The sequence below is a fragment of the Trachemys scripta genome, chromosome 7 (genome assembly GCF_013100865.1).
Source record: "Trachemys scripta elegans isolate TJP31775 chromosome 7, CAS_Tse_1.0, whole genome shotgun sequence".
Lineage (NCBI taxonomy): Eukaryota > Metazoa > Chordata > Testudines > Emydidae > Trachemys > Trachemys scripta.
Window position 1 is genome coordinate 98,914,679 of NC_048304.1, and position 25,036 is coordinate 98,939,714.

Below are 25,036 nucleotides of genomic sequence, written 5' to 3' on the forward strand. Positions count from 1 at the left end.
GCTAATCTTACATTTCTCAATGGGCCTGTGAAAATATTTTTGCTCACTCCAAGTTGAAAAATAACTAAATCTAGACACCATGATCTCACCACTACATACAAGGCTGGCCTGTTGTGGGAGATGTTTAGCAAGTTTATTCGATAGTTAACACCTCAAATTAACTGATTTTTTTTAAAAAAAGTCTGTGTATGGAAGGATCTAAATCTATTTTGAAACCTTTTGTTACTGAAACCTTAATTTTCAGAAAGAAAAGATGAGTTTGGGTAAGTTAAAAAAGTTACTATTTGAAAAACAATTGTGAATTGGCTAAATGTGTTAGAATATTGTGGAAAATGGACACTTTTGATAAAGTCTACTTCTTTTATATAGAGTTTTGGGGGAAAGGGCATTTTTTAATGAAATAACTTTGTTCCAGAAATTTTGACCAGCTCTAATTAGAGACCACATTCTACTTCCTCTCAATCCTGGGCTTAGCCCAGCAGCCCGTGGTGCATCTCACACTGCAGAGATGCCTTACTCGAGGTCAGGCTACCCTGTAGAGGAACAAGCACAGATGCAGGCAGCAGGCAGGGAGGGAATTTGTAGCAGCAGGCCCCTCTCTAATACATACTATGTTCAGTAACACTGTGAACAAGATAAAACAAACTTTTGATATTCTGAAGGGAAAAAACAACAACATATGCACTTTACTTTCTCCAAACCCATCAAACCACATGGTTTCAAATTCCTCTTTTTTGTTTTTCAGATAATAAGAAATCCTTATTCAATTGGCCGGTCTACTCCTCCTTGCATACGAGGCTTCAATATTCAAGCCTTCAGCTGACTTCAATTTTTTCCTGGATATTTATTTTAGCAATTACCAGTACTCTTAAACTGCATTACATGAGGAGCAATTGCTCACAATTTCTGAGCCAGGGTATGGCACAGTCGAAAAGCCTCTGGGATAAATTCTTGCCTTGGATATATGCACATAACACCCATTGATTTGAAATGGGATTGTACATGCCTATCTGTGAAGGCGTTCACTCACTGCAGAGCGTTCCTTCTGGCCAGGTGGGCACAGTAGCCATTGGTTGGTCACCGCCTGCCAGTGGTCACTCTGCTGCTGTGGTGGTCCCTCTTCCCATAACTTGGCCCTCCATCCAGGGTCACAATTTAGTTCTCTCCTACCGGGGTAACAGAAAGCCCAACATAAAGCAATCCAGTGTCCTCACAAGAGGTCCTTTGGCCCCTGCTCCGAGCCTCTGGTCTTCATTCACTTGCCTCAAGGGTTTCTAGTGTCCTTGTTCCCTTCTCCAGATTCAGGCCACATTACCAGTGGCTGGTAAGGGAACCCAATCCTTCTCACTACACCAGGTTCTAGCCCATGGACCCTATAAATAGCAACCCAGGCCAGAAGCAGCAGAAGCTCCCTAAAAGTGGGGAGCCACTAGGGTTACCATTCGTCTGGATTCTGCTGGACATGTCCAGCTTTTTTGAGTTAAAGATAGCATCCATGGGGAATTTGTAAATGTCTGGATTTCCCTCCCCCCCCATGCAGAGCGCACGCGGCTGGCAGGGCAGCCGGCTGGATCGTGCCACTTGCACGGGGCTCTGACAGCCAGAGCCCCTCCTCCACTTCCCCCTCCTCTCCCCTGCAACTTGAGACCACTCCCCTCCTCTCTCTCCCTCCCTCCCCCTCCCTGCATTCGCAGATCACCAGCCAGCCGTTTGCCTCGGGCCTCCGGCAGTCTGGAGCTCCTCCCCCTGCTCCCCCTCCCCTGCTGCCGAGCGTGCTGCTCTGCAGCACTCTGTTCTGAGCGGCACGGTAAGGGGGCCAGGGGGTCGGAGAAGGGGCAGGGAGGTTCTGGAGGGGGCAGTCAAGAGACAGGAAGCAGGGTTGGATGGGTTGGGAGTTCGGGGGGGGGGCGTCTGGGGGTTGGGGGTGTAAGGTTTTGGGCAGTCAGAGTACAGGTGGGGGGGTCTCAGGAGGGGGCAGTTAGGGGACAAGGAACAGGGAGGCTTAGGTAGGGGGTGGGGTTCTGAAGGGCAGTTAGGAGCAGGGGTCCCAGGAGAGGGCAGTCAGGGGACAGGGAGCAGAGGGGTTTAGATGGGTCGGGAGTTTTGGGGGGGGCTGTCAGGGGGTGGGGAGTGGTTGAATGGGGCGTGGGAGTCCCTGGTGTCTGTCTGGGGATGGGGGTGTGGATAAGAGTTGGGGCAGTCAGCGGACAGGTAGGGGATAGAGTCCTAGGGGGCCAGTTAGGATGGGGGGAAGGTCTCAGGAGGGGGCAGTCAGGGGACGAGGAGCAGGGAGGCTTAGGTAGGGGGTGGAGTCCTGGGGGGCAGTTAGGGGCAGGGGTCCCAGGAGGGGGCAGTCAGGGGACAAGGAGTGGGGGGGAGGGTTGAGGATTCTGAGGGGGGCAGGAAGTGGGAGGGTGTGGAAGGGGCAGAGGCGGGGCTTGGGCAGGACGGGGCTCCTCCCATCCTCTTTTTTGATTGTTGAAATATGGTACCCCTAGGGCCCACAGGCACCCAAACAATGGGCCAGGCCCCCCACAGTGCCCCTTCCCTGAGTCCCGCTCCTGCACCGCCTCTTCCCATTGAGGCCCCGCTCACTCTTCTCCACTTGCTCCCCTTCTCTCCCATCGCTCACCCTTATAGCCAGTAAAAAGCTATGCCCTCCCACTTTTAAAAGTGATAGCGCCATGGCCCCCAGATCCCCCCTGTTCTGGAGCCCATGGCCCAGGCCTGTGCAAATCCACTCCTTGCTGCTGTTTCCCTGGGCACCTTCCTATCCAGCATTGCCCTTTAAGCCTCTTAAGTTCTCCTTACTCTGTTCCTCCACAGAACACCTCCCAGGGCTTGCCCTCTCCCTGGCAGTCCAAATCCTGCTCTTGTTTCAGGGCACACCACCAGGACCTGTCACCCAGTGGCTGCTTTATGCCTCCCAGCAGGCTGCTTGCCATCCTTCTCTAGTCAGGCTAGGATCCCAGGCCTTATTGTCCCCCTGAACTTCCTCCTTACCAGGGCCAGCTCCAGGCACCAGCGCAGGAAGCAGATGCTTGGGGCGGCCAATGGAATGGGGCGGCACGTCCAGGTCTTCGGCGGCGGGTCCCTCAGTCCCTCTCGGGGAAGGACTGGCTGCCGAATTGCCACCAAAGAATGAAGCAGCGCAGTAGAGCTGCCGAAGTGCCGCCGATCACGGCTTTATCTTTTTTTTTCTTCTTCACCGCTTGGGGTGGCAAAAAAGCTGGAGATGGCCCTGCTCCTTACCACTTCTCTAATCCCAGAATGTGACCACAGTCCACAGACTCTCTCTCTGCAGCCCTCTTCTGCTACAAACTTCCTCTCCTTACACTCACCAGCTTAGTCCTGCCAGCTGTGCTTTATGATCAGTTAAACCTGGCTCTCTCTCGGAGTGCAGCCAGATAACATAACTGGCTTCTCAGGCTCGCATTAAACCATTCAGGATCTATGTGGGGCACACAACCCCACCAAACAGTCTCAGGGCTAAAACTGGTTCTTTAATCAGTGAACTTCATTGGGCTGAGGTTTCCTTAGTTTATATTCTACCTCCTTGTTATTGATTATTAATATCTTTGCTCCAGCCTTAAGGAATGTCAGGTCCTTTTCTCCTCAGGCAATTTCCACATAACTCCAACAAGCAGATGGTATAAGCAGTTTGGCTTGATTATTATCTGAGTATGACAGCACTTGGCAACTGAGTTTAAAAATGGCCAATTGATTCCCCCCCTTTGCCTTATCACTTGTTTTTGCCCTCCACCCTTTGCTATCTTAGCTTCTAGCCCACTTCCTCACCACCAACCTCTCCCTCCTTCCTCCCTACCTCTTAAATTCTCTCAGACTTTAACCTGCCTCTATTACTACTGTGTGACTAAGTACTATTCAATACGAATAACAGCGGCAGAAAAACAGGCCCTTAGGCCCAGATTTTATTTTATTTTATTTTTTTACAGATTTTTATGCATTACCTTACTCATCTATGCAATATCTAACTGATTTAGGAGCCTAAATGGGATTTAGGATCCTAAATGGCTAAATGCCTTTTGTAAATGAAACTTAGGTTCCTAAATCAGTTAGTTATTGCAACACTGAGTGCAGCAACACCTAAATACCTTTACAAATCTGGGCCTTAGGGCCTGATCCACAGGCCATTGAAGTCAATGAAAAGAATCCCATAGGCTTCAATAGGCTCTAAAGTAGAGTGCACACACATTGTGAGACACTTCTGCTCTGGAGTGCATTACAGGGAAAGATATTAAGGAGAATATCTTCGGGTGGTAGGTCTGATACAAGGTGGTGCTCCATAAATCAAGTATTTCATTTCATCCACTCCATAGCAACTACTGATAGCACCACTATTTCTGATCAGAGGTGGATAACATTTAAATTGGCATCAGAAAATAAAAAGGAGCAAGAAAGGATTAGAACCATTCTGGTGGCTAGGAATGGCAGCTTGATAATCTATTCACCAGCCTTAATATAGGCCTGGAGAAATAATCAAGAACTATGAAACAGAATCTGCAAATAAACTGCAGTAATTAGTCAGCAGTTAACTGAAGCTCCCTTATGAACTGCTTTTTCTCCGTGTTGCAACAGGAAATAAGGGCTATGTTTTTTAAGCCAGCCTTATAAAGGTGAATAAGCCATTTGAAATGCATATAGTAAAGACAAGAATATGAGTATACCAAAGAGGAAATGGACCAATGTCAAGAGCAGATTTAAGTGATTTAATTGGTGGTTTTACTGATATTAGAGTCAGCTAAGCCCAGAGAACAAGCAGTTTCATAAAACACTACTGAGGATCTCAGGAGGTAGAGCCTAAGAGATTGTTAATAATACATGAAATATTACAGTTCATTACACCAGTGGTCTCCAAAGTGGGGTGCGCATACCCCAAAGAGTGCGCAAGATGATCCATTGGGGGGCACGGCAGGAGGAGCGCTGCCGGAGGGGGGAAATAAAAAAAGGGTGGCTGGAGGAGGGAGGGAACGAGCGAGGGGGGAAGCTGCCCTCCCCAGGCAGGGCCACCCGGAACGGAGGGGCTTTAGGGGCTGCAGAGCCCTGGGATAAGGGGGCCCCGGGGCCCTGGCCTGCAGCTCTACGCCCCTTTCGGAATGCGGCCCTGAGTCCTCCGGCTCATGGAGGAGCAGGGGCAGCCACACAGCCAGCAGCCGGAAAGAAGCGGCGCTTTCCCCTTCAAAGCCGACTGGAGAGAAATGCCGCTTTGAAGGGGAAAGCGCCGCTTCTCTCCGGCCACTGGCTGTGCGGCTGCTCCTGCTCCTCCCGAGTCCTCCTGCGTTCCGAAAGGGGCTTTAGAGCTGCAGGCCAGGGCCCCGGGGCCCCCTTAGTCCAGGGCCCTGCAGCCCCTAAAGCCCCTGCATTCCGGGTGGCCCTGTCCGGGTGGGGGCAGCTCCCAGAATCGTGGCCATGGGGGGCAGTGCCACGCTGCGCAGAGCCACCTGCACACCCTCTGCACCAAACAGGAGCTGCCCCAGGTAAGTGTTCTGCACCTCCTGCCTGCCCCAGCCCTGAGCCTCCTTCCACACCCCCACCCTGAGCGCCCTCCTGCACCCTAACTCCCTCTCAGACCCTCCACCCCCACCCTGAGCGCCCTCCCGCACCCTAACTCCCTCCCAGACCCTCCACCCCCACCCTGAGTGCCCTCCCACACCCTAACTCCCTCCCAGACCCTCCACCCCCACCCTGAGCGCCCTCCCGCACCCTAACTCCCTCCCAGACCCCGCCCCCGCCCTGAGCCCCCTGCCGCAACCCTAACCCTAATCCAGACCTTCGAATCGCTGTATCACAAAGTGTTAAACCAAGATTTTCAGAAATAATGAAGCATATTCAATCATGTTGCTCTCACTAAAAAAAATTATTAATAATTTTTTTTGAGAGAGCAAAAAGGTTTTTTGTACCGTTAATGAATAAAATACAATAAAAATTTAAAAAATATTGTTTATTTCATCTTTATCTCATCCTTTTTTAATTTCTATTTTCTGTATGTTTTCTAATGTACATAATATCTTAGTATAGTAGTACATGTATATAATTTATACATAAATAAATATACATATATTGGGGGTGCGTGCTCAAAAAATTTTTACTGATAGGGGTGCGCGATCAAAAAAGTTTGGAGACCACTGCATTACACCATATTTTAAAAGGACAGATGTTCTTGGCAATTAACAAGTTAACATGATCCCCACAAATGAGTCTAGACAGGAGTTATGAGAGTTAAGTCAAAAACAACTTCCGAGTTTGGGAATTAAATGATATTCAGATTTGACATTAGGGTTGCCAACTTTGTAATATTTAAAAACTGGATACTCCAGCGGGAGTGCTGGAGCCTCCCATGCCCTGCCCTTTCGCCACGAGACCCTGCCCCTGTGGCCTCACCTTTTACCCCCCAAGGCCCAAAGCCCTGTTTGCTCCTCTTTCCCCCACTGCCCAGTTGCTTGCTGCTTTTCACTCTTCCCCCATCCCAGCCTGAGTCAGGATGGACTCACCTGTGGAGCTGGGGCTGGGAGCTCCAGCTCCCCAATGTAGGTAGAAGGTGGCCCCAGCTGAGTAGGGGCTGGTACGGGTGATGACCCAACACCTCCCCGCCACCCCTGCCTGCAATAACTGGACTTTGGGTGTCTGGTCAGTAGTGCTGACTGGATACAGTCGGATTCCCTTTTTGACCAGCCTGGTAAAAAAACAGACACCTGGCAACTCTATTTGATATGGTGGTAGATGTGAGCAAACAGTGGAAAGTGTAACCCACACACCTCCTGGGTGTGGTGTTCTGTCCCATCTAGCGGCACTGAAACAACTTAGAGAGAGAGTTAAATGAGTCTGTTCTACAACCTTAGCTAAGAGCCAGTTTGCTTTTAGCTCATGTGGTAGAGGCTCATTCACTCAGCCCCAGAGATTCCCAGTTCAATCCCGCCCACCAACAAACAATAACCGGGGTCTGTCAGAGTTACACAAGCACTTGTGTAGCAAATCCGCCAGTCATTCAGGGTAAGTGCAGTAGTGAGAGTAAACAGTTTCTCCTTTTTACACTGTGAACTAAGCAATACAAGGACTCAGCGCTGGAACAGATACTTAGAGGATTTCAGAACCTTTTCATGAATGTCCCAAGTCCTTTTGAAAAACTCATACTTATTTTAATCGTTATTGCTATGTATCAGCAAGAAATTTTCAACAAATGAATTACCAGCAATTTCTATACTGTGGCCTATTACTCTAAAAGGTAATAAGAATGCACAACCCTAATGGAAAAGCCATAGAGAATTTAATAGAGAATGACAACCTTTCTAAAGAAGTTTTAAAATCACCTAGAGCAGAGCTATAACTCTCTATTAAATCCCATAGGATGCTTGAAACATTTTATGGAAAAAATATCACTCTCTTAAATTGTATATGTTTTCAGATTGATTTCTATATAATATCACTTAATTTCTACAAAACCCTATTATAGGAGTAGGTGGGCAAGGTTCTGTGGACTGCAATATGCAGGAGGTCAGACTAGATGATCATGATTGTCCCTTCTGGCCTTAAAAAGTCTATAAATTAAATTCCGTGGGACTTTCCCATAAATCTTCACAATAATAAAAAATGATGCTTGTCCAAAACCTTAACTACAGCAGGAAGAAACTGCATCACCATATCATGACTTATGAAAGAAAGCTGTAATATTGAGAAGTCACTAAAGAAATATGACAGTTGGGGAAAAAACCACAAAGCAGCTTGAATGAGACAGGCACGAGATAGATCTAAGACCTAAAGGCTTGTGTTAATACTCTGTTCACAAAACAAAGACAAATAGCAATGGCTCCAATTAAAGCCACATTGTAGTGCACGCAGATTAGAAAAACTTCTATATACTGGGTGAAAGAAGTCTTTACTCCCAATCATTGGTTCTAACTTCAGGCCATGGTCCGGCAGCTGATAAGATGACCCATTTACAGATTTATATCTGAACATATTACCCAGCAGCCATTGTTTTGGAGTTTATTCCTTGGAAGAAGAAAAATCTCTGGTCATTTTAAAGCTTTAAAAAAAAAGTTATTTTCACTTGCCAAGAACATACCTGTATTATCAGGAGCGTTGTATGCAAAACACATACTTTACTCAGCACTGGTGAAGCCCCAGCTGGAGTACTATGTCCAGTTCTGGGCACAACAATTTAGGTAGGATGTGGACAAATTGAAAGAGTCCACTGGAGAGCAACAAAAATGATAAAAGGTTTAGAAAACCTGACCTATGAGGAAAGGTTGTTAAAACAGCAAAACAACAACAAAAACTGGGCATGTTTAGTCTTGAGAAAAGAAGACTGAGGAGTGACCTGATAACAGTCTTCAAATATATTAAGGGCTGTTATAAAGAGGATGGTGATCAATTCTTCTCCTTGTGCACTGAAGGTAGACAAGAAGTAATGCGCTTAATCTGCAGCAATGGAGATGCAGGTTAGATATTTAGGAAGAATTTAACTGTAAGGGCAGTTAAGATAATAATAATTAATGGAGATATCCCATCTCCTAGAACTGGAAGGGACCTTGAAAGGTCATTGAGTCCAGCCCCCTGCCTTCACTAGCAGGACCAAGTACTGATTTTTTTTTTTGCTCTAGATCCCCAAGTGGCCCCCTCAAGGACTGAGCTCACAATCCTGGGTTTAGCAGACCAATGCTCAAACCACTGAGCTATCCCTCCCCCGCATCTGGAAGAGGCTTCCAATGGAGGTCATAGTCTACCCATCATCAGAAGCTTTTAAAAACAAGTTGGACAAACACCTGTCAGGAATAGTCTAGGTTTACTTGGTCCTGCCACAGTTCATGGGGCTGGACTTTATGACTTCCTGAGGTCCCTTCCAACCCTACATTTCTATGATTCTATATCTGAAAATAGCCAATGGCAATGAGAACTGTGAACTTTATTCCAGTAGAATCTCTGTCTTCTAGAACTTAGTGTATTCAAAGATAGAATCAAGACTGGAATACACTAGCTGACCGTGATTTCAGCAAGAAGTTTGTGAAGAACTTTATGAGAAGTTGGACCTTTTGAGGTAGGGGGAAATGAACTGCACTGCTGATCAATTTAGCGTAAGATTTTTTTGGCAACATACGCAGAGGGATATTGATATTCTGACATACAGCAGCATTCCTCATACCTTCAAAGCAGAGCACCCTGCAGGCAAACTTGACTACTCTGTACAACAACAGGAGTACTGAAAATGCTGTGTGGCATTTTAGCTGCACAAGATTCTGAGAGGGATTTGCACAACTAGAGCAGAAAAAGAAAGCTAGCCCCTAAAGGATCTGGGTCCTGTTTACCTAGAGATCATCTCTCTGCTTAATGTGTGCCGAGATCATTTGAGATTAGAGCAGTGTTATCTTAAATTAGTTTAATCCAAAGGGGTCTGCACTTTGTAGACATGAGATGAAATCCTGGTCCCACTAAAGTCAATCTGTGGACTTTCAGGTCAGTCTCTTCCTAAGAAGCACAGGCAAATCAAACCTCAGGCTGCTGCATAACAGAACAGAGCACTATCAGGCCATTCCCCTAATGTAGGTTTTAATCTTCCATCCACTTTCTACTCTTTGAGACCAGCTGAACACACAAACTGAAACAGTGTAAGTTTCCTGGGTAGAAGGACTCAGAGCATTTCATTGTCTGAAGCCAACAGTACTTTTAATTTAGAAAATTTCATAATATTCAGCATAATCTACAGCAATTATATTGCTATGTAATGTGCTTTTAAAATGTCATTTAGTTCTAAGAAATCAACTATATGGGTGACAGTATAATTTTAGTTGTGTTTATTTTAGTTTGACAGTTTAGGGCAGGGCTGAGTTGGACTCTAGCCATACTGAAAGTTTACTGAATTTCTCAAGCCTACTTTTTATTTACAAAAATCTCTACATGAAATAAGAGTCAGTCTCTCCCTGCTTGCCTGTGATAAAAAGCAGGAAGCATGAATAAAGTGTTATGCAGGCATTTGGAGTTTTTATATATTAAGATGGATAAGTAGATTCTACAGGAAAAAAATAATTGAGGAAGTTACACCTCAATTTTTACAGTCTGTAAAATAAGAGTGCCTTTAAAACAAAGCAAGCAACTATTGGTTGTAACCATTAAAGGGGACCTGCAAATTCTGTTTAAATAAGTGAGTTTGTGCTTTTTGTTTTGTTTCTTTTTGAAGTACATGGAAAGCAAGAATGCTTTTTTATTTAAAAAAAAAAGGGGGGGGGGAATCTTGCCCTACATATTTTTACTTTAGGAATATCAAGAATGTCAAGTCTGATCATCCTTGTTTTTTCTCAAGTAGGATTTCTTGGAAGCTTCAGACCAGTTTATTGTGAGCTTTCACACACTTTAATTGAATAGGTGAAATACTGAAACATTAACAAAGACATCCTTTTAATCTAGTGTTCATTAGACTTGGGAGTTAAATAGGTGTTATCATAAAACACACACAAAACCAACTTTGGGAGGTTTGTGTGTTTGTAACAACAACTAAGAATCTCTGGCTCTGGACAGCTTTCAGTCTCAGCTCTCATAGTATCAATCTCAACAGTAATACAGTCACTTGTGGCAGTTTTACACTGGCATTTTTCTTTACATCTCCCACTGTTGAACTGGCGTTGGTGCATCCCCACTTGAGGTAGCAATAGTGGGACTGTTAGTGTAGACCAGCTGCTGGTATTTTTCACCATCATCTAGTTTAGCTCAGTTCTGCCCTTTAGCTCCAGAGGGACTGAGTGTAGAATATCTGCCACAAGTGGATTAAAGCAGAAATTTGAAGGTAACAAAATTCACAGCCTTTCTGAATGGAAAGTGACACTGGGAGGATGTTTGGAGGGGAGGAGAGAGGGTCAGAGGAAATAGCGTGAGTAATTGGCAAAAATGAGAAACAACTGGATGAATCCAAGAGATGTATGGAAGCCATTAACTCCCATCTTGTCTTTCGCCGGCAATTTTGCTGGTTTTCCCTGAGCTGTTATAACCATTTAGCTGTTAGAAATTAGCTGTGAGAAGACCCGCTATTTACACTTTTTGAAAAGTTTGAATGAGACAAGGCTCTGATCTGTAGTTCCTGCAGACTCTCAAAGCGATATTCTGCAAGGCTATTAACTCACCCACAGTTTGTGGGTGACAAAAATCTCCTCCCAAGTACTTTAAAATGCTTTGGAGGATGAGTGGAAATTTTTAGCTGGCCTGAAGCCACTTGTGTGAACAAGGATAGGAACTGGGGATAGCTAACCTAGATGACCCCGGATTCCTGCAAAACCCTCAATGAGCATCTCTCCCAATTTTCTGCCAGCTGGTCCCAGTACTATTGTCTCCCTCACATGGCATCAGTCCTGTCCACAAGAGGATAGGAAACAATGTATTGAACCAACACATAGCACTTCCCTTCCCATTGATAACACTGTGTACACATTGTTCTCCTCAATTTCCCTTCCTACTGCTGTGACTGGCAAGAGCAGAAATTGATCTGAGGGGTTAGGTCAGCAGAAGAAGGGAGAAATGGAGGGGCAACCTCCCCGCCCAAACCTTCACCATTGGGAAACCGTATTTCACCCTCCCCTTCCTTCTGAAGATATGCACATGGACTTCAGTTGGGTTCCTTGGAGACTGGGATATACAGGGCCACATTTTGCCTCAGATCAAAGGGGTAATCAAATCAAGTATACCAGGTACATGGCAGTTTTATGACTGATATGGCATGTCATCAATTTCTGTGCCATAGAAACCTTCTCTCAACAATTGTTTTTACCGTGGCCACAGTCTCACAGCACTGTATTATGAATTGAATTAGAAGAGTGGTTTGAAGGGGCTGTGGGGAAGGAATGGATTTCTGTCTTATAGCTGCATCCAAACTATAGTCATTAATGTCATCCTTAGCTGGATTGTGTGTGTGTCTGAAGTGTAAATGAGCCATACAAGAATGAATTGACTCTGCAGAAAGAGGAATTTCCTATGGAAATATAAAGCAGGCTTCTTTAATAATCTCATGGCAACAGCTGTTTTACACTGTGACATGAAACCTCTATTCTAGTACTAGAAAGGACAGAGCCAAGAACTCCCTTTATCTATTTTAATTACTTCACATCAAAACAGAGGTGGATTAGCACTGACAGTGCTTATTAAAATTTACAGGCTGCACTGCCCGTTGGCGCCTCCACGTCTCAACTTTAATTCCTCCCATCCAACAAACCAAATAAAGTTGTGGTTTTCCAGACTCTTCAGGGTTAACAGTTTTCCTAGCCAGCAATCAGAAAGAGGCAGGGTAGGTCATTTCTCAGTTGACTTCTTCTGCCTGTTTCACACTGATCCATCCTTCTCCTTGACTTATAACTTTTGCTGCCTGCCTTTTTCAAGTACCCTGCCCCCCCCCACCCCGTGCTAGCTCCATCTATGTTTCTCAGCTCCTCTGTTATGCCTCAGATCGTCTAATAATTTTGTTCAGCTCCTGTCACTCATCTACCTACACCCTGACCTACCTGCTACATCAGCCATAATATCACAACTCCTCAGGACAGACCCAGGCTTGTGTTCTCTATTCCCCCGTGTCTGTCTCAGAAGCTGAAGCCAGAGTCTCTCAGCTACTGTGCTATTTACCTTAGGCCTTCTGTTTGTCAGACCCAGAAGCCTCCCACCAATGTGTTTCTCAGCATCTTCATGACCCTGGGCCTGTATTTCTCAGTTCTCCTGTTGTGTCTCAGGACTTCCTCAGCATCTTCTTTCTGACTCCTCCAACCACAATTTTCAGAGCCTTTTATCCTCCATTCTGGAGATTTTAATAGTCATCATCATCACCTAGACCCTTAATACACAGTCACTTAATGATTTTCTTACAAGAAACTAATGCATGTATTACAGCTGAGGTTTTAGACACAGTTGCCAACTTTCATGTGGTAAACAAGCATCCCAACTTTCACAATAAGCCAAAAATCAAGCTAATCCCATTTCAAAACAAGGCCAAAACAAGCCAGTCCCTAAGAACCCAACACTCTGTGTGACTAGCCCTCTGGTGTACAATCTGTGACTGTGGTGGGCCTGCTGTGCACCCCCAATTCTCTCCCCACCTTGCCCCTCCTTGTCCCCCCTTATCCCTGCTTGCCCCCCCCTTTGCCCCGATCAAAAAAAGAAGCTACAAGCCAAACAAGAAACAAGCTACAAGCAAAAAACTAGCCAACAAGCCACTCACAAGCCAATTAAGCCAAAAACAACCCCAATTTCTGCATTTTTTCATTTGTGGGTTTGGCATGTCTGGTCTTAGAAGTGTTCACTATGCTAATCAGGATTAGGGTATAAGAAAGAGGGATCTTTATTAGGTAGGCTACCCATTCTCTTTAAACTCTGAAAATAAAGTCAGCAATGATAATGCAGGCATGAGGAGTTCTTCAGGTAAAGGGAAATATTTAACTAAGACTGGTTGTATATGGTCTTATCAGAGTTAACATGTGGGCCTTCATCTTGCATATTCTTGCCTAGTACATGGCAGGGAGCATAGAGTTGTACCCACTAGGCATGGTAGAGCACAAGGAGTGCAGTACTCCACCCTGGGTGGAAGTATACCAACTTCTTTACTCTCAAGAGGGCAGGGTGAAAAAGGGTGGAGAATGGACACACTATGGGTGTGTTTGAAGCAACATAGGTATGAGCAGGATTTTCCACATGTAAATAAGGGAAACAGGTACACACTGCCTTATTTGGCTGAAGTAGCTTGGTGGCCACACAGCAGGGTCTTTTATTGCTGGATCAGATTCCCGTTTTGACTCATCACTTTTCACACTGTGCCAATTGTCATCAGTCCACCTGCTCGTGCAGGACCAAGCCTGTACTGTAGGGACCTGATTCTCCATTGCCTCACACTTTCTGCCATTATTTGCACCCCGGCACAGTGAATGCAAAGAAGAATGATAGCATTTTACACCCACTGTGTACATACGTGCAAACATCCACTTCAGACAGTGGAGAATCAGGCTCTATAACAACGTGAATAAAAATAATGGCCTAATCTTTCAATCCTGATGTAAGGGCACAGAGTAGGGTATATTCACTATATGTATGAACATACATACAAAATACCTGGTGGTCAGAGACCGCAGCAATGAGGGACACAAGATTTTATGCACATAATTTTACAGGTGCATTCATTTATCTGTCTCCCTATCTAGGTCCTTATCTGTTTAGACATGGTCACAATAAAAAATGCTTTTCAGTAAGACTGTTGCAACATACTCCTATATATTATTCCTATAGCCTCCAGACACCTCACAAGAGATTGAAAGTTCTCGGCCACATATCCCATCCTCTCCATTGTTCCCTTGGTTCTTACAGCCTACTTTGCTCTTCCCCAAGTCTGAATTGTATCTGCTGCTTGCTCGGCCTTTGCAGCTCTCTTCACTATTTCTCTGTGTGCCAAACACTATTTATTATCTGAATGGAGTGTTGTGGGCATCATCACTCCCCAACACTGACTTCCTTCGCCTCGTGCCCCACATAGCCTATTGTAGTGGCGTCAAGCCTATGCACTGGCTTTCCTGGTATTATGAGGTCATGCAGGGTTAGGCATAAAAGGCTTTAATTTGTTATGTACCATTCAAAAGCTTTTACAACTGAACAGGGAACAGATTGAGTTATAGAAAAAAAAAAAAGAGCAGACAGCAATTTTTTTCTTCTGTAACAAATAAGTTACCTCACTGAAAGAGGAATATTCAGAAGTTTCTTTGTGCAGAAAGTATAATTTCCAATTCAGCTACTTTCAAAGTAAAATATAAGGGAAATACACAGCACAAGAGCAGAACAGAATATGGAGGGAAATTATATTTTTCCCCAGGTGGGCGGGCATAAGACTTGTTGCAGATTGAATTGAGCGTAATGACTCCTCGGCAGTAAATACCTCAGAGGTGAGCACATTAGAAATAAACATTTTCTCATCTGAATACAGCACCTCAAGAAACACAAAATCCTTTGAATTTTGCCATTCAACATGGAAACCAGAGCCTAGGCATCACAGATATTCTACTTATCTACAGATCCCTAGAGGTCAAAGATTTCCTAGAGGAGCTGACTGAGCCACTGGTAGGTAGGAGCCCCGACTCATTATCCTGGAAGACTTCAAGATCCCCATTAACAAGACCTCAGAGGCAAAAGTCCTGGAATTAACGTCTTCTCTCCATGCTAGGATGCTCTGACGTTATTTCAAGTCCAAACCAAACTGTCAGCTACACCTTAGACCTGGTCCTTTGGTGAGATGGTGACACAGAGAATATTACAGTCCAGCTGAATTGGGCTGACTATCGCAAATGGGCTCTCCCTGCCTCTAGACATCATGAGGACCATGAAAAGCTGGTCAGCACCAAAGGATCATGGACACTATTGAACTCAAGATTGTAGCTACCAGCAAGGACAAGGAACTGATACATCATTTTGACAATGCACAGAAGCCAACACCATTGACACACTGGCTCCAAAATGGTCCCTTTCTCTCCTCCCGCACCTCCCACCCCACCCCACCACCACTGCTGACAAAAAACATCATAGTTCTCAAAATGCTCTGCATCTGACAAAAAGAGATGGATGGAAACTTGAGCACTGGTTTCAGAAAACTCAGGATGAAGCAGATTGAAACACAAAGAATTTCTACAGGTATCACCTGAGTCTGTATTACAGACCAAGAGATCCTTCTTCATCATCTCAATAGCAGCCACCAAAACACACCCAAATAATAAACTGCTTCCTTAGCCTTGAGTGTTGAAAGCCTACAGCAGACTCCACCATTTGCTGCTTTCATCATTCTGAAATGTGAATATCACCTACATACAGGAAGGCTTCTTGTAGTACAGAGAACTTGATATTAAGCCCAAGCCCATCTTACACTTCCTTCCCCATTCAGCCCATTCACTCTACAGGAAGGTACTGGACAGACTGTACTGCAAGAACTTAAAACAACAAACCTCACCAATTCTGGTCCACATGTAAAACTTACTTCTTCAACAGTGCTCCTCTGCTAAGCAGCACTTATCATATTGTGTCCCAGATCCCTTATTCAAACCTTTAGAAGAATTCAAGGTTGATTCAAGACTCAGGTTTAGATCAGTTTTTCAGTATACAGAGAATGTTTCCTTGTAGCAAGGCGGTATGGTTCCCCGCCGCCCTGGGGAGGGATGAGCCTCTCCAGACACCAAAGTGGGCAGAGCCAGTGAACCCTGCGCCCGCCCCACAGAGGTCAAGGCACAGGCCAGGAAGTATAAAAGCCCAACCCCAGAGCTCATTAGAGACGTGGCTGCTGGAGATGCCAGATGCCTGTGGCCGAGCTCCCAGTTGGGAGACCCCGGCAATCAGCGGCTGACCCAAGGATTGGCCAGACCAGCCGATGCCTGAGGCCGACCAGAGCTCGGAGAAGCAGTCAAACCTGCCCCTCGCAAGTTACCCAGAGGAGGTGTCTCGCCTACAGCTCGCCAGTTACCCTGAGGAACCCATGGTGCTTGACCCCTTGGAGGACACCGCCCTAAACCAGGTACCTTACGAGGGGGAGTCAGGAAGTAGCCCGAGGGCAGCTGATCCTAGTCTGGCTGCAGCACTGCCAGAGCCTATGTCAGTGTGTTGCGGCCAGGATCCCCACTGACTCAGCAGCGGGTCTTCTGCCGCTGCTAGGGCCCCGGACTGGGACTCAGTGGAGTGGGTGGGCCTGCATCCCCCCTGCCATCCAACAAGTGGGTGGCAGTCTCCCCCTCTCCCAGGCCCTTAGGAGCCAGGGTCTGGGCCTGTTGCTTAACTGTTTGCTCAGCCCCTGCCTGAGGGCCTGAGCCACTGACTCTTTGCCACCCACTCTGACCCAGGGCCTGGGCCTGTTATTTCACTGTTTGCTGAGCCCCTGCCTGAGGGCCTGAGCGCAGGACTCTCTACTGCCCGCCAACCAGGTGTGAGTAACCATTTGTTGTGCCTCTATCGCTGCTGTGGCATGGGACCCGGCAGCCAGACTAGTTCCCCAACCCAACTGAACGAACGTAGCGAGGCGGTGTGGTTTCCCGCTACCCCGGGGAGGAATGAGTCCCAGCCGAACCCTTCTACATTCCCAAACCTTATCTGCTTCATCAGTCATAAGAATGGCCCTACTGGGTCAGACCAAAGGTCCATCCAGCCCAGCATCCTGTCTACCAACAGTGGCCAATGTCTGGTGCCCCAGAGGGAGTGAACCTAACAGGTAATGATCAAGTGATCTCTCTCCTGCAGTCTATCACCACCGTCTGACAAAAAGAGGCTAGGGACACCATTCTTTACCCATCCTAGCTAATAGCCATTAATGGACTTAACCTCCATGAATTTATCTAATTCTCTTTTAAACCCTGTTACAGTCGTAGCCTTCACAACCTCCTCAAGCAAGGAGTTCCACAAGTTGACTGTGCGCTGTGTGAAGAAGTAGTCGTCCTTAGCATATTGTTCGGATAAGATTCAGAACCATCACGCCTTGGCAAGTAGAATTTACCCTTTGACTGGCAGCTCCCCTTCTTCTGTTTTCTTGGATGTATATCAAATACATTGAGAGCTTTCTTTTAACTGCTTAGACTTGCCAATGATTTCATCTCCGAGCCAAAGGACTCTACCTTCTTTGGCAGTGAGAAATAATCCAGATTTTGAGTCTAGCCTAAACTAGGAAGCTTTTCCTAATACTTTTCCTAATACTTTCTGCCAATGAAACCAGCATTGCAGCTCCACAAGCAGTGGCAATAATGGAAGTGCTAGCGTAGAGATGCTATCAGTGGCTACCAGCATTTTAAGGCATGTTGTATACACCTGCCCTGAGCAATGTTAGACAACACACTCTGCTGCCCAGAGCAGTCTACACTAATAGCCCCAACCATTGCTATTGCTGGTGGAATTCAAAGCAGCGGGTATTTTTAGGAGGGTGTGGTGGAGACTGAGTGTAGAGAAAACCCAAGTTTGCAGAGTTTCCTTTTTTGTCAGATCACCTAAACTAGGGTTACCATACATCCGGATTTTCCCGGACATGTCCGGCTTTTGGGGGCTCAAATCCCCGTCCGGGGGGAAATCCCCAAAAGCCGGGCATGTCCAGGAAAATCGGGAGGGCTCAGTGGTGCTCGGCCGGGGCCTATTTGGCTGGTGTCGGGGCCGGTGCGGGGCCAGGGGCATGGTGCCGGGTCGGGAGCCGGGCCGGGCGCGCGGTGTCGGGCTGGGGTCCAGGAGCCTGGCGCGCGGTGCTGGGCCGGGATCCAGGGGCGCAGGGCCGGGCCGGGCGTGGGGCCGGGCGGGGAGCCGGAGGGCCGGGAGCCAGGGTTGCCGGTCCGGGCCCGGGAGCCAGTCCGGGGTTGCCGGGCGGTGTGCCGGGCCGCCGGGGACCGGCAGTGCTGGGCGGGCCGGGGGTGCTCAGCCGGGGCCAGCACCCCAGGGCCCGAGCCGACCAAGGCTGGAGCTGCCGGGGGGGCCAGCCTGGGGCGCGCCTCTTCCCCCCACACTCCCCCTTACCTGCTTCAGGCTTCCCGCGAATCAAATGTTCGCGGGAAGCAGGGGAGGGGGCGGAGACTTTGGGGAGGTGGCGGAGTTGGGGCGTGGGCGGGGCTGGGGCCCCGTGGAGTGTCCTCCATTTGGAGGCACAAAATATGGTAACCCTACCTAAACTATTCGTGGATGTTTGACAGAGCTTAGTTTAATTTCAGTTTTGTGGGGGGTCTCCAAGAGGAAAAGCCAAGTCCCAGCTCACAGGATTCTGCTTTCTGAAAATCTGTCTTTCCATGCAAATAGAACTGCATAGTTAGGAAATATACAAACATCCATTTGGAAAAATTAAGTTATAGGTAATTTTTCTTCTAATTTTTAAAATCAAGCTAAAATACACTTAATTTTTAAACATGGCTCCATGGCTTCACATATTCCCTGGACACTTGGGATAATATGCTGCCACATTAAATATTCCCCAAGAGAATGCACTGGGTTAATGCATGAAGGCTTTATACTTTAGTGAATCCCTCCACTCTCAATCCTACTAATCTATCCAAGTTACCTAGATGACATGCCTATCACCAATGCATCTAGAAACCACTGGGAACCATAACAGTGGTGAGAGTTTCAGCATTCAGAAATACAGGCCATGACAGCCATCATTGGTGAGGGAAGTGGGTTAGCTCAGAGAAAGTTGTAATAGGCATAATTGTGGTGCCAATGAACCAGGATGATACTGATTCTAGTTTTCCTCTTGCTGGATTACCATTTTTAATCACTAAAAGTGTGGATTACCATTTTTAATCACTAAGAGTGGCTCCCTTGGGCCCAATCCAATGCCCATCTAAATCAATGGAAAGACTCCCACCGACTTCAATGAGTGTTGGATCAGGCCATTGGTGAAGCCAATATTTGTTGGTCACTATCCAATGTAGTGGTTTTAGTTCCATTCTTCCTGGCAGATACCAAACCAGCTCAAAATTGCAATGAAGTCTAGCATCAGGCTGTACTACTTGGGGTGGAACGGAATTGCAGTACAGAGGATTATTATTAGAGCTAGACCAGAACCAGAATTTCTGTACTGTGGGATATTCCAGCATTTTGGAAAGAAAAGTCTTTCTGACTCAGAACAAAAAGCTGAAATTTACCATGAAAAATGGGGGGAGAGGAGAGAATTGATTCAGAATCACATTATTTTGATAAGGTAAAACTGGTTCATTTTGACTTTATTGTTTTGATTAATTCCATACTGACATAATGTATGTGTACTAGTTAAATAAAATATTTGCTATTTTATCAAATTAAAATTGTTTTAATTAGAATATAGAAGTCAGAATGAAATCAAAATAGAGTCAAAAGGTTCATTGTCAAAATGAAACAAGAAAGTTGAAACAATCATTTAGACTTTTTATTGTAGACATTTTTGTTGAACTGATTCATTCCTGCAAAAACTTACTCTATTTATTATCATACTTAAAAAACCACCTCAGTACCAAGACCTCAAAATCTATTAGAACATATTAACAAGCTTTTAATTTTATTACACAAGGGTTAAATGGAAGTGTTTATTTAATTGCCTTAAAACCAGGAGTCACTTTAATACGTGAGCTCACATGGCTGACTGAAACTGTAAAAACTCCTGTCAGAGATGGTGCTTAAAAAGAACAAGATACATCTCAAATATTACCCTGCATAAGTATGTTTGTTTTGGATTGTTTAAATATTCAAGTAACTGCTCTATTATAGTAGGCTAACTGAATGTGAAAAAAAAAAACCATGAGTTAAGTCCTCCATTTAATTAAGTCAGAGTTACCCTTCTCTGACAGACATTTAGTCATAGCACTGGAAGGACAATCTAAATTATACTTTTTTTCCAGGAATATATTTTGATAAACAGTTTTTAGTAGGATTATGCCAGGCTGTGACACAAGATGATTTTCCATTACACAGCATTGAAACATCCCACCAATCACAGAAGGGACATATAGCACGTTGAACAATTTCTTCCTCAAAAAAACAAGAGTGAAACCAGCTCACTTGGAGTCTTCCACAAGGAAAAACAGCTACTACCCTGTTCTGTAACTGTGGTTCTTCAAGGTGTACTGCACACGTTCATTCCACTTCAGGTTTGCGAGCACTTAGCATTGGAGATTTTTCCCTTAGAGGCACCCGTTGGGGTGGTGCATGCACCCTCTGTTTCCTCATGCTGCTGCACAATGGTGTAAAGGGGGCAGAGTCACTCCTACTCCCTCAGTTCTGTCTTATTAGACAGACTCCAATATAGAGGCAAAGAAGGGTGGGGTATGCAATGGACATGTGCAACACCTCTCAAAGAACAACAGTTAAAGAACAGGTTAGTAACTTTTTTCTTTATCAAGAGATTGCACATTTCCATTCCACTTCTGGTGACTCACAAGCAGTTTGATCTAGAGGTGGGATCAGTGCGAACCTGAATAATGATTGACGGACCACACACCCAAATCTGGCATTATCTGTAAACTGCTGAGAGATGGCATAATAAGAAGCAAACTGAAGCTAGAAAGGCTGCATAGGCTGCATGTGAACTTGTTGAATGTGCTAGCATCCTGTTTGGTGAAGTTATGTTGGTCATGTTGTAGCACAAAGGTATACAGAAGGAAATCCATTACAAGATTTTTTGGGATGAGACAGGAAGGCCTTCATCCTTTCCACAACTGCCACAAACAGTTGTTAGGATGACCCAAATGGTTTAGTCCAATCCAAATAAAATATTAATGATCTGCCAACATCCAATACTTGGAGTTTCTCCTCATCCTTACTAGCTTAAGGCTTGGGGAAGAGAGTTGCTAAGTATTTTGCCTGATTGATGTGGAAGCGAGAAACTATCTTGGTGAGAAATTTTGGATGAGGTTATAGGTATACCTTGTCCTTATAGAAAAATGTGTACAGTAGGTCAGGAACCATGGCTCTAAATCTTCTACTCTCCTTTGAAGAGAGCTAATTGCCACCAAAAAGGCTATTTTAATTGAAAAATGAAGCAATAGACAGGTAGGCATTGGTTCAAAGCACAGATCCATTAGCTTTGCCAACACCAAGTCTAAGTCCCAAGGGAGAATAGGATCCTCTATTTGGAAATATAACTGGCCCAGACCCCTTAAAACCTGAGTGACATATAGCACGTTGAACAATTGGAGAAAAGAGAGCAAATATCAATTGGAGAGTGGAAAGTAGAAAGCAGCTAGGTGCACCCTGATGGAACTATTAGCAAGACCTTGCTGTTTCAGGTATAACAAATAGTCCAGCTCATCTTCTATTGGAGCGCTAAGCGGAGAAACTCTTTTTTGCTGAGACCAGAAGGAGACTCTTTTCCACTTCAGGAGGTAAGCATACCTAGTAGATATTTCTGCTATTCAAGAGGACATTTTGCACATCCCTTGAGCATATCTCCACCTGAGGTGTTAACCATGGAGCATCCAGGCTGTAAGATGAAGGCCATCTGGGTAAGGATGCAGGAGGCGACTGTAGTCTTGTGAGATCAGGTCTGGGTCTGGCGACAGTGTCAATGGAGCCCTGGTTGACAGGAACAGCAGAATGGAAAATGAATGAGGCCATGCCAGTGCTATGAGTATCATGCAAGCATGGTCTGGTTTGATTTTTAACAGCACCCTGCATAGGAGTGGAACTGAAGGGTATACATACATGAGATTCCCATTTCCCTGGAAAGACAAAGCATCTGTCAGAGATCCTGGACTGTGACTTGCCTGAGAACAAAATTAATGACACTTCCTGTTGTGTTGAGTCACAAACAGGTCTATTTGGGGAATGCCCCAAACTTGGAAAATGTATCTGATTATAGCTGGGTGGAGATACCACTCGTAGTGACTAGTGAAAGATCTGCTCAATCAGTCTTCCAGTCTGTTCTGGACACCCAGAAGGTGGGAGGCTTTGAGGTGGATTGAGTTGGTGATGCAAAACTCCCAAAGCAGTATTGCCTCTTGGCATAGAAGTGTTGATCAGGCCCCTCCTTGTCTATTACACTGCCACTGTGTTGTCTGAGAGACCTAGCAAATTCTTTCCCTTGATGGAGGAGAAAGGGGGGGAAAGCTTGACAAGCTCGATGAATGTCTCTCGACTCTTACATTTATATGGAGAGCTAACTCCTGCCAAGACCAGAGATCTTCAACCCAGGGCAGAAGCGTCTTAACTAGAATCAAAGTAGATTATGGGGGAACAAAAGGAACTCCCACACGTTGGTTGAGTCCATCCATCAGTCCTCAGAGACTAAGACGTCTGTGGGCACTCAAACTAACATGTCCAGTGGATGACAAATTGGGGAGTACACTGAGCTCAGCCAGCTCTGCAGCCTGGCATGCCAAACCAGGTAAGCACGAGGCCATGTGCCACAGAAGGCTGAAGCAATTCCATGCTGTTGTGGTAGGATGGGCCTTCAGGTCTAATGAAATAGCCAGCATTGTCTGGAATCTGGTTTGTGGGAGGAATGCTTTGGCTTCCCTAGAATGCAAGACCACTCCTAAACTCTGTTTTCCAAACTGGTGAGAGAAATTGATTTCTCCACATTGGTCAGCAACCCCTGTGGACCAAAGGTGAACTGGATCTTGGCCACCCTTGATAGCATCTGGCTCTTTGATTGTCCTCTCACCAGGCAGTCGTCCAGGTAGGGAAACACTCGAACTCCTGATTTCCTCAGGAACGCAGTGAGAACAAATTGGATGCTCCCTTAGAGATTGATCTCAATGGCACTGGGACTAGTATTGGAGTCGATGACCCCACCTCAGGGGCGTGCCTTGGCACTGAGCACACTCTGCCCTCCTTCCCAGGTTGTTTGCTGGACATCGGTACTGGCAACCTTGATCTCCTGGATGGCAGGTCCCTCAGTGCAATCTTCCGTACCGGAGAAGGAGATCAGCATTGAGACTATGCCATGTCAAGAGGAGTGTCTCCATGTCATAGAGGCGCTTGATGCCCACCCTAAACAGGAAGGCTCCAAGAATGGATGCAGGGCTGCCTCCATAAGAAGGTGCTTTAGTCCAGTGGTTCTCAACCTTTCTAGACTACTGTACCCCTTTCAGGAGTCTGATTTGTCTTGCATATCTCAAGTTTCATCTCACTTAAAAACTACTTGCTTACAAAATCAGATATAAAAATACAAAAGTGTCACAGCACATTATTACTGAAAAAAATTGCTCACTTTCACCATATAAGTTATAAATCAATTGGAATACAAATATTGTACTTACATTTCAGTGTAGTATATAGTATACACAAGTCATTGTCTGTATGAAATTTTAATTTGTACTGACTTCAATAGCGCTTTTTATGTAGCCTGTTGCAAAACCTTAGGGTAATATCTAGATGAGTTGAGGTACCCCCTGAAGACCTCTGAGTACCCCCAGGGGTACACATACCCCTCGTTGAGAACCACCACTTTAGTCTGACCTCCCTGTCCTTTTTGTTCTTGGTTTAAAGTCCCTATAGATTTGGCACCAGTTTTTGATGTTAGTTTCTCCAAGGCACTTCAGGCATCTGGAGTGTGGGTTGCTGACTGGCATCAGCTTCTTGCATCCATCAGAAGGTTTGAAGTCCGGGGACTAAGGCACGCCCCAGCACAAGGCATTGGTACCCAGAACAGGCAGGAACCAAAGTGTACACTAAGTACACTAGTAAACAAGGAAACCTATTAGTAAAACCTACACTAAGACTATTAACTAGTAATGTGTACCAATTATATACACAATAGAAAAGACTAAGAAAAAGGGAAACACTTGCAGTAGCAAATTAGTATGCTCCAACCACCATCATGGGTGGGAAGAAAGAATGGAAGAAGGGTGAAGATAGCTCTGCCCTTTATAGAATTACGCAGCAGCATGAGGCAGCAGAGGGCGCGTGTGCTGCCCTGACAGGTACCGCTAAGGGAAGTCTCTGTCACTAATGCACTGGGCACACACACATCTGAAGTGGATTGAATGTGGGTAACACATCTAGAAGAATTACTAATTCCAAAAGCTACCTGTAGGAAAACCCTTGGACAGAATAGCTTTAGCCACACCCATACGTTGGAAAGTCTGAATGACTGATTTGATTATCCTTTAGTCTATTTGTTGCTGTGGATAAGGGGAATCCACACCCAAGTCTTTGTACAGCATATATGCTGCTAAGCGTTAATGACAACAAACCAACCTTAATGCAAGTTTCCTCCTGAGCCAGCTGTTTCTAGGGCTTTTCCCTGCAAGACTTTCTGTCTCACCTCTTGCCTCTCAGACTATCCATCTTCTCTGAATTGGGGCTAATGAAACACACCTGCTAGGATGAGTCACCAAACAGGCCTCCATTACCATGCAGGTCTTAGAGCCTTGTAACCTGTCACAGATGCTCAGAGGCATATTCACTGTAGATACTTGGACTTTTCTAAATTAACTTTAAAAGAAAGAGTGAAGTTTTCAAAAGCAGCCAAGTCGCTTAGAAACCTCCGTCCCATTGACTTGCAATGAGATTTAGGCTCCAAAGGCCTAGAGCCTCAAAGGTACTTAGGTGACTACCTCCCACAATGGGAGTTAGGCCCCTAACTACTTTTAAG